Source organism: Aotus nancymaae, unplaced genomic scaffold (genome assembly GCF_030222135.1).
Source record: "Aotus nancymaae isolate 86718 unplaced genomic scaffold, 86718_ANA_hifiasm-v0.15.2.pri h1tg000002l, whole genome shotgun sequence".
Lineage (NCBI taxonomy): Eukaryota > Metazoa > Chordata > Mammalia > Primates > Aotidae > Aotus > Aotus nancymaae.
This window is the reverse complement of record NW_026988413.1, coordinates 43,924,462-43,934,859: the sequence shown is the minus strand read 5'-3', so window position 1 is coordinate 43,934,859 and position 10,398 is coordinate 43,924,462. Positions and strand designations below refer to the sequence as shown.

The following is a 10,398-nucleotide window of genomic DNA, read 5'->3' as shown; positions in this document are numbered from 1 at the left end:
GCCCATTGTTAACATATGGGTACGTGCAATGTTTGAATTATACATAGTGGTACTTTACCATTTTTAATTAACAAAATTATCTTGAATTATTTCTTTTTGGAGAAGATGTTTTAAAGATAGAGAATGGTTTCAGATATCCTGTAGGCTCTGAAGAGGGATGACACATTTGAGGAGCAAAATACTTTTTCCATTAGGTTCCTAATTACTTTTTTTACTTTACTCATTAAGGCTCTTGTGCAAGCAGCAGAAACTCTCACTATATGAAACAAAAAGAGACTTTACAGGAAGAATATGGATTGTGGTCTTGGGATTGAAGAGAAGCTGAGGAATAGGGCCCATAAGAAAAAAGAATGTGGCAGCTGTAGAAAACAGGAGGAACTACTCAATGAGCCTGCCTCGGATTTTTGCCTTGCTTGCCCCACTCTTCTCGAGGATCAAATTACCAGGTGAGAATGAATTTTGTTTTGCTAAAAGTAGGGTACATAAAATTAGCTGAACTTGGCTATAGACTGACCACGGATGTAGAGAGAAAGAGAGGGGTCAGGAATCATTTCCAGGTTTCTGGCTTGCTTAAGTTGGTAATGGTGCTATTTCCTAAGATTGGGAACACTGACAGAGGACTAGGCTGGCTAAATCCAGGGAGGGGTTAGATGAATGGGTTACATTGAATTTAAGGTGCCTTGAGACATCAAAAGATCTTTAGTAGGCAAGTGGATAAATGGGTTGTGCTGCACATTCTCTGCCTCTCCAGACTTACTCTTCATCCTTCTCCATCCTACTCTGGGCCCTGGGAGGCTGACCTGTATTAAAATCCCTTTACCTCTGATATTAGAGTTGGTTCAGTGGGGAACAGCAGCAAATCAGAGAACAAAAGGGAATGCGGAGGATGTTTATCTCTCTGCCTTCCTCCCTGCAGGATTGCTGTGGGCTGGCTGCATCTCAGAACCACAGGCCATAGCCCTTGTCAGGTGCCTTCTCCACCTGTCTTTTCTCTCCAGGTTCTGGACATGCTCTGGCTTGTTCCAGAATACCGCATGACCTTTTATCATGTCCCTGTTTCCCATCCACTCACTCCAGTTGTTTCAGTCTGAATGTATCACCCATTTCTGCCAGGGTACTAATGAATACTTGGGTACAGAATTTAGAGGAGAAGCTCAGGCTGGGAAGGCATTTTGTGAATCATCTGTTTATAGATGTCATAGAAGCCAGTATGGATAATAAATCCTTTGTGAGGGAGCACAGCCGAGAAATGGAGAGGATTAAGGACCAAGGTCTAAGAAACTGTAACTTACCTCCCACTGAAATAGGGCAGTGAGAAGAATGACCTTATGAAAGAGACCTCCAGAGACCCCCTTGAATTACTTGGAGAGAGAATAGGGCATGTGTATTGACCATCCCACAATGACATCACACAGTGAGAGAGAGGCAATTCCCTATGAGGAAATTAGAATGATATTAAAAGGGGGAAAATGGATGCTGATGGCTAGACTCAACACACACACATATGCTCACATGTGCACACATGCACACACATATAGCGTACACACCTACATAATTTTATTAAAATGAGATACACATATCTCTGGTTTGTTAGCAAGATTAATTCCTCTGTGAGTGACAGAAAATCCAAAATAGTAGTGATTTAAACAAGAGAGCAGTTTATTTTTCAGTCAGGTAAATGAAGTTGGGAGGCAGTTCTGGCTGCCATGGCACTCCATGGTGGCAGGGATCGAGGCTCCTCTATCTTGTTGCTCTGCCATCCTCAGCATACAAGTTCTATCTCATAGTTTAGGATGGCTACTTGTGCTCCAGCCATCTTGTCTGAATTCCAATCAGCAGGACACTCCCCAGAGGTTGCACATAACACTTCAGCTTACAGTCCATTGGCCAGAACTTAGACATATGACCATATCTGCTGGTGAGCTACTGAGATATAGCTTTGTTTCAGATGACTGTATGCCCAGCTTAAAAGCAGGAGTTCTAATATAAAGGAAATAGGAGAGAATGGAAATTAGGACACCACTAGTGGTCTTTGCCCAAACACATTATTTTGTAACCTGTTTTCTTGTTTATTCAAACATTTACTTTTATTTTTTTTCTCCTAACTAATTTTGATGACTCCTTGCTGGTCATAGTCAATCTGTAATATTCTTCCATGTACACTATATCTCCTAACCCAAAGCACCTAAGAAAAATATCAGATGACATCAAAGACCCAATACATGGCTAACACAGTTCAGGAGGATTCTTTAAGCCAACTTTGCGAATCCACATATTTTACAACATTAGAGCCAAAAGGACCCATAAAGAAAATCTAGTCCAAGGAATGGAGTAGCAAGAGACCAAGGCTCATATTTCAGCAAAATGCAGCCTAGCTATAAAAGCCTGCCTCTTGCAGCTAGTCCTGACTCTCTATGATTTAAAAATACTAGAGTATGTTTGAATCATGGGCACATTTTACATCCTGCTTTAGGCAGATGTGAATGTGCACATGCTACCCCTGGCTACACATCAATTTCCAGACAGGAGGTATATGATGCTTCTTTTCTAGAAGGCATATGATGCTGTGGTGAATGGGGGCCATAAATTTCTGCAGGAGATGAACATTTCACAGTCTGCACTCATTACCATGTCATTGGACTGCCTTTTTCCTTAACAAATATGATCCATTTTGTTTATGGTGCTGGTAGGAAAGGTAGCCGTTGGCTCAGAGAATGTGGCTCATTAAGCCAGAGTAAAGCAACTTAAAAAAAATTTCTTAAGCAATGTGGAATAGAAACAATCTCAAATTCCAGCCTAGGATAGGTTGGGAAGACAGTATGATAGTAGGATTTTTTCTTTAGGATGGAACAATTTACTTTTTATGTAGGCATTTTACAGTCTAGGGGGTTAACAACTACTTTGAGGTAAATCGTTATAGAGTTATCAAACTCTCTTATGTGCAAGGCAGAGTGTAGCATGGTGAAAGGGGCTTATTATAATAATATCTAGCACACAAGATTTTTGGTGAAAAACAAATGAAACTATGAATGACAGATAGTATAATATTATAAACTTTAAACTGTCTACCAATGTTATTTTTATCATCATCTTCTTTGTCTCATGACTCCAGCGTAGATGTTATTTAGAATTATTATATGTTAGTCTGATATAATTATTAGGTTCCAGGGAGCTCTAGGTTATTAGTTCCCAAAGAGCTATCTTAGCCAGATAGTCAAAGGGTTGTGTGCAGCTCTGTTCAGTGGGAGAATTAGTAAGTCATCATGTAATTCTACCATTTGTGTGAGCATAAAGCTGTTTAACTTGAACCTAACATCCACAATTAAAGAGTCTGCTCTGGAACACTTTTCAAAGAACCTAATAATTCTCCGAGATTACAAAATGGTACCAAGAGTTGCATAGTGCAAGTGTTACTTTGGTTCTTGGAAAATCTAACCTCTGTGTCAGACTGTTCATTGGAGGCAGTGGTTGAATAGTTCATGGTGTCAAATTTTGAATCTTCATGTAATAGCTTGCCACATGTTGGTCTGTTGGCTGATCCATGAATATACATTGTGCACAAAGTAGCAGGTAGAATTATTTTCCTCTATATTATGTAGAAAGGGTCATTGATATTTCATCATGAATAAGTATCTAAACTACAGAATAATAGCTATATTAGTTATGTATTGCTATATAATAAATTACCCTAACCCTTAGAGGCTTAAAATAATTCCTGTGGATCAGGAATCCAAACATAACTCAGTTGAGTGCCTTTGGTTCAAGGTATCTCTCAAGGTTACAATCAAGCTATCGACTGGGGTTGTAGTCTTATCTAACAGCTCAACTGGTAATGATATTGGGGTCTGCATCAAAGATGACTCATGTGGTTGTTTGCAGCCCTCAATTTCTTGCCAGCAGGTTTTGCCATAGGGCTGCCCCACGACATGACAGCTGACGGAGGAGGAGGAGGAGGAGGAGAAGGAAGAGAAGGAGGAGAAGGAGGAGAAAGAGAAGGAGAGGGAGGAGGAGGAGGAGGAGGAGGAGGAGGAGAAGGAGAAGGAGAAGGAGAAGGAGAAGGGGAGAGAAGTCAAATAGAACTCAGTCTTTTTTAAACTTAATCTCAAAAATGGCATGTTATAATTCCTGCCATATTCTATTCATTAGCAGTGAGCCAAGAAGTTCAGCCCCCCACTCAAAGGAGGGATTACAGAAGGGCATGAATATCAGGCAGTGAGGATCATTAGGGATTATTATAAAGACTTCCTACAACAATCATATTGGAGTTTTATATTTTTGAAATGAGTGTTGGCAGACAGTCATGATTATAATAAATTATTTTGTTTTTACAAAGCAGCTAATATTGGATTGCTAACAAAGTGAGATCCTGTGAGTTTAGAAATCTGGTGATAATATCCTAGAAAATGCTTAATATCAGGTCAGGTTTTATGACCACTTGCAGGCACTGAGCCTATCAAATCTACATATTATTTTTATAGGTTCAATATATTTCATCTAGTAAACTCTGTTTCAGTGAATTAAGTAGTAAACTAATTTCTGCTTCTCCCAATTTTGTAACTAATGAACAGAAAGTAAACTTTACAAGATGAGAATTGGGTTTATTGTACATTTGGCAAAATTGGACTAAGCATTATACATACTTTCTAAAATGTAAGACATATGTGTGTATGACTTTAATCTCTAGGAGTTTATATCAATTCCTTGAAGGTATGCTTTGGTAAAACCAACCAGTACTATTTTCTTTATGCCTGTAGAACTTCACTTAATATTTTTTTTTATAAATTCACTGGCAATGAATTCTGTCAGCTTTTGATTATCTGATATTTTCTTTGGGTAAGTGATTCTAGCTTGAAAGTTTTTTCTGTCAGTTCTCTAAAGATATTGTTCTAACCTCTTCCAGCTTGCATGATTTGTGATGAGAAGTTTGCTGTCATTCTCATCTTCGTTCTCTGTGCCTAATGTTCCATAATTTGTCTTGGCATTGTTTTCTGAATGCATGTTTTGCTTGGCGTTTGTGGAGATTCTGAGTTTATAGTTTTCATCAAATTTGGAAAAAAATTAATCATTGTATCATCAAACACCCCCCCTATTTTTTCTAACATGTAATATGAGCCCCAGTTACACACATGTTAGAATCCCTGATATTGCTCACAGTCACTGATGCTGTGTGTATTTCTTAGTCTTTTTTTTCTCTGTGCTTCATGGATAGTTTTTCTTACGGTTATAGATAATATTTTCCACTTATTTGCATGCTAATAATTTTTAATTGGATATTGAACATTTTTGAAGATCTGATTTTGCTATATTCCTTTAAATAATGTTAGATTTTCTTCTGGTACACAGCTATTTGGAATCAGTTGGATTCTTTCAAATCTTTCTCTTTCTTATAATCTTTGTTAGGGCAGGTCCAGAGCTGTCTTCAGTCTAGGGATAATTTAGCCCTCCAACTAAGGTGGCATTCTTTTGAGGTCTCTATCCAATGCCCATGTTGTGCAGAACCTTTCCACTCAGGCTTCTGCAACACAAACCATTCTCAGCCCTGTGTGAGCTCTCGGAATTGTTAGGCCTTCTCATTTCCAGTGGTTCCTTTGCTGGCCTTGGGCAGTTTCCTTTCACACATATAGAGTAGTACTTAGCCAAACACTTGAGCATGCACCTCTAGATCTCTAGAGCTTGCTTGTTCTCTTTCAGAAGCTCCCTCTTTTTTGATAGTTCGTCTTAAAAATTCTACCTGCCTTTGACAATACCTGTTTTTCAACCCAGAAAGACTTTTGGGGTATATTTGGGTTTGCCCTTTTTGTGCTGCAACCTAGAAACTGCCTCCAGTCAGTAAACTGGTGCAACTGTAGGATTCCCTTTTTAATTTCCTTTCTCTCAGAGACCAAGGTCCTATGCTGCCTGTTCTCCAATATGTAAAGTAGTTACATTTATTTTGTCCATCTTTTCCTAGTTGTTTAAGGTGAGAGGGTGAATATGGTTTCTGTTACTACATCTTGGCTGGTAGTGGACTTTTTATGATGAAACCAAAATAAATATAGAATTGTACATTTTTTTTGTTTTTTGAGACGAGTTTCGCTCTTGTTACCCAGACTGGAGTGCAATGGCACGATCTCGGCTCACCACAACCTCCGCCTCCTGGGTTCAAGAGAATTGTACTTTTAAGAACCTTTTAGAATATAGAATAATCTTAATTTTAGTTCTCACTGAACTGTGATTAATCAATATAATATAGAAGAAAGTGCTAAGTATTAGGGTACAGTTGCTTTTCACTTCTAAAATAGAAAGAAGTTCACATAGAAAGAGGGTTTGTAAAGAGCTTTTGAAAGAGAATGAGAAACAAATATAAAGGGAGCATGCAGGAAGATACCATGTCAGGGGAATTGTTGGATTTGGCTGGGTTCATTGATTTAGCAAGTATTCCTTCAACAAGCATTTTTGCCAAGCACTTGTTATCCTGGCTTTCCTGTAGGCAGGAGACAGCTAAGGAGCAAGGGCAGCCAAGTTGGAAACTTTTGTCTACCAGGTGCTCCTCCGGTGCTCCTCCAGTGCTCATGAGCTGCTGTGATTGCCTCCCTCTTTTAGTCCTTTGAATGCCCACTGTACAATGTTAGCACCATTCTTAGATCCTGGCAAGATGGTTTTCTATCCTGACTTCCATGCTTTCAACACCTGTATTTCATAATCACAGGAAACATAAATTTATTAAAGAATACATGAGGCCAACCATGGTGGCTCACACCTGTAATCCCAGCACTTTGGGAGGCTGAGGCGGGTGGATCATGAGGTCAGGAGATCGAGAACATCCTGGCTAACATGGTGAAACCCCATCTCTACTAAAAATACAAAAATTAGCTGGGCATGGTGGCATGTGCCTGTAATCTCAGCTACTAGGGAGGCTGAGGCAGGAGAATCACTTGAACCAGAGAGTCAGAGGTTGCAGTGAGCCAAGATTGTGCCACTGCACTTCAGCCTGGCAACAGAGTGAGACTACATCTTAAAAAAAGAAAAAAACAAAGAATACATGACATCCTCTGTCATTGGGATCCAGAGCTCAATGTGTAATGCTACACATTCACTCTCATGGCTAATACTGTTCAGGACACAGGGAAACATCCATCCATATCTTTAGCCCTAAGTCCTTTTAAACTATGGGTGATGACATCTGAATGACCTGAAGAGGTCTGTTTTACTGCAGGCATTGCAGATAGATGCTGTTTTGATGTGAGGCTTTGAGTAGCAAAAATGCTTAGAAAAGAGAAGACGAAATCAATTAATATGTTGAATGCTTCCTCTCAGATAACCTGAATGCAATATATTATTGCACAATAAAATATTTTTCAGTAGTGCCAAGTGTCCATGTTCTTGCTTCTCCTCATGTTCCAATCTGTGGTTCCAGAGCACAGTATTCACAAAAATTGCATATTGTGGCCAAGAAATATTTTGTAATATTAATTCATATTACTTAAAAAAGTGTATATGTAGGCATGTTGTAACATGAGCAAAGTGCAATATGAATTCTTTACATTGTCAACTAAATGGAAACAGAATGCTAGAACATTATACCAGTGGGGTTTTCCAGAATGCGCATGGCAAGACAGCGTCAGCAGTATAAGAGATTTATTTGGGAAATGCCCATGAAAGATAAAGGAAGGAGGGAAGAAGAGTGGGCCTAAGAAGCCTTCAGACCACAAGTGGCTGACACCTGTGGTCTGAAGAGAGGGAAGGAAGGGAATTGGGGTAGGAGGAAGCTCAGACTGCAATACATCTCTGAGAAAGTGTTGGCTAGCCCAGCAGGAAGCTCAGGTGCAAAGGCTGCCAGTAGGAGAGTCCTGTATTGACTAGAAATGGCTCAGCTCTCATACCCCTCCCTACCCCCTTGCATCTTCTAATAGCTCCTTGAGAAGAGTGTAGCCTCAACTTGACATTCAGGTAATTCCTAAAGTCTCTGTAGCTCAAGGCTGTAGACAGCTGCACATTTCATGGCCATTTTTCTCTTTGAAGGGGGTCTGAGGGGCCCAATTTCATGGCTTGTAAAAATTGTGAGCGATTTTATTTTTATAAATATATTTAATGAAGTTTTATGATATTTTCAAAAAAAACTAAATGAAAATATCAAGTTTATTTACATAAGCTTGATTTAAAATCTGGATAATCATGCTACAACATAGATGAACCCTGAGAACATTATGCTAAATGAAATAAGTCAGTCACAAAAAGACAAATACTGCATGATTCCACTGATATCAAGCATCTAAAGCAGTCAGACTGTTAGAAATAAAAGGTAGAATGGTGGTAGTCAGGGGCTAGAAGGAGGGGGAAAGGGCAGTTATTGTTCAATGGATATAGAGAAGAAATTCCAGAGAGCTATTGCACAAGGAAATGCATACAGTTAACGCTAATGTATAGTACACTTCAAAATGGTTAAGATGGTAAATTTTACATTATGCTTTTACCACAATAATTTTTTTTTTTTTTAGACAGAGTCTTGCTCTGTCACCCAGGCTGCAGTGTAGTGGTGCTATCTTGGCTCATTGCAACCTCTGCCTCCCAGGTTCAAGAGATTCTCCTGCCTCAGTCTCCCGAGTAGCTGGGACTACAGGCACATGGCACCACGCCTGGCTAATTTTTTGTATTTTTAGTAGTGATGGGTTTTCATCGTGTTAGCTAGAATGGTCTTGATCTCCTGACCTCTTGATCCACATGCCTCGGCCTTCCAAAGTGCTGGGATTATAGGCCTGAGCCACATGCCTGGTCAATAAAAATTTTTGATAATCATTCATTTTAATTATTATTTTCCTTTGAATTTTAATAGAACATATTGAAACAAGAATAAAGAATAATTTTTAGTTTTTATTCTGGCCCTAAGCCCCACAAATATTAAGACCTATAGAGCTTCTGTTTCTCTCAGACCTGGACCACCATGCCCAAGGTATAGCAACCTGACTCCAACAGCCCGCTTTTTATGCCCATCCTGTTTCAGAAATCTAACTTGAATATGCTTGATTCAAAATTATAACTTGTAGGTCAAGCATGATGGCTCATGCCTGTAATCCCAGCACTTTGGGAGGCTGAAGCAGGTGGATCATTTGAGCTAAGAAGTTCAAACAAGCCTGGGAAACATAGGGAGAAGCTGTCTCTACAAAAAAAATACAAAAATTAGTTGGGCACGGTGGTGCACACCTATAGTCCCAGCTACTCCAGAGGCTGTGAGAGGATTTCTTGAGGCCAGGAAGTCAAGGCTGTAGTGAGCCGGGTTGGTGTCACTGCACTCCAGCTTGGGTGATAGAGCAAGACCCTGTTTAAAAAAAAAAAAAAAAAAAAAAAAAAAAAACAGAAAGAAAGAAAAAGAAAAAGAAAAACAAAAGGCAAACTTATAATTTGTATCCAAATTGATTTAAATACTGTTAGGACCCTGTCCCCTAGCCCATGCTGGGTGAAATGAGCAAAGGGAGGTAACAAGGGAAGGAATGAAGTCTCAGGTGGGCAGCGGGAGGAGAATGGAATAGTACTTGATGTGAATGTTGCCAACAATGAAGCCAGTAATGAAGAAAGAGTGGGTGTAGTAAGGTAGGAATATACATTGTCCTCAGAGGAAACTGAACAGTGAACTATAATCAGCCCATAACTGACACATTTAAACTTTTCAATAGTCTAAAAGATGAAAATCACACAACTGATCCACTCTTAAGGCACAGTTTTAGCTGTTACTTGAAGAAAATGTCCAATAGTATATATAGTGCACATTCAGAAATATTAACTGCAAAACTTGAACTCACTCTCAAGATTTTCTTTAACTTAAACTTACCTGGCTCTGTGACACTGTTTTCAGAAGGTTAAATGCTTGCAGTAGGGGCAGGCATTTGGGGAAATTTTAGAATTGCACATATCTGAGCAAATTGATTGTGTCCAGAAAGTACTCTTACTGGGAAAACAGTGCTAATGAATACAAAATAACAGTCCCTGCTGGGCAGCCTTCAGATCACAAAACTTACAAGCTGTTTGGCTTTGGAATAGTCATGTAACCTCTCTGTCTTCAGTTCCTCATCCATAGCAAGGAGGGATATGTAGTTCCTACCTCGTTAAACTACCGTGGTGATTTAATGCAATTATGCATGTAAACAAAACTCTAGAACAGGTCCTGGCACATACCAAGAATTCAATAAATATTATTAATAATTATTGTGTCTTTATGTGGATTTTCTCTTCTCCAGAGCTTGATTACACTTCTAAGCTTAGCTGGCTGCCTTGCAAAATGTGCTCATTATGGGAGTATTGAGGATAAGTCTAAACATATCGGTGAAAAAAAATCAGCTCAAAGATCCTCTAATAATGGTGGTAGATCACCCCTGCACCAAAAGACAGAATACTAGTTAGGGTGGGTATTCCATTTTAAATCAC

The 10,398-nt window shown here is 39.2% G+C and overlaps 1 long non-coding RNA gene across 1 annotated transcript in view; it reads right to left on the bottom strand.

Annotated features, from left to right (window-relative positions):
* Positions 1-1,553: 1,553 nt before the first annotated feature.
* The window catches only part of LOC135274020 (uncharacterized), a 57,546-nt gene continuing 48,701 nt past the window's right edge, over positions 1,554-10,398 (bottom strand). Inside the window, exon 4 of the long non-coding RNA XR_010341826.1 lies at positions 1,554-1,980. This is a non-coding gene — a long non-coding RNA (uncharacterized LOC135274020). The remainder of the gene's footprint in view (positions 1,981-10,398) is intronic.